This window comes from Oxyura jamaicensis, chromosome 28 (assembly GCF_011077185.1).
Source record: "Oxyura jamaicensis isolate SHBP4307 breed ruddy duck chromosome 28, BPBGC_Ojam_1.0, whole genome shotgun sequence".
Lineage (NCBI taxonomy): Eukaryota > Metazoa > Chordata > Aves > Anseriformes > Anatidae > Oxyura > Oxyura jamaicensis.
In genome coordinates this window covers 5,614,038-5,614,378 of record NC_048920.1, presented here as the reverse complement: position 1 = coordinate 5,614,378, position 341 = coordinate 5,614,038, and positions in this window count along the sequence as shown.

Here is a 341-nt window from a genome sequence, read left to right as displayed (position 1 = left end):
GTCCTCTTTCTTGCTTGCTTTCTTCCTTCCTTTTCTTTCTTTCTTTCTTTTACTTTCTTTTTCTTTCATTTTTCTTTCTTTTCTTTCTTTCCTTTCCTTCTTTCTTTCTCTCTTTCTTTCTTTCTCTTTCTTTCTCTTTTTCTTTCTTTTTCTTTTTCTCTCTTTCTCTTTCTTTTCTTTTTCTTTCTTTCCTTTTTTCTTTCATTTTTTCTTTTTATTTTTCTTTTCTTTCTTTCCTTTCCTTCTTTCTTTCTCTCTTTCTTTTTCTTTCTTTTTCTTTTTTTCTTTATTTCCTTCCCTTCCTTTCCCTTCCTTTCCCTTCCTTTCCCTTCCTTTCCCTT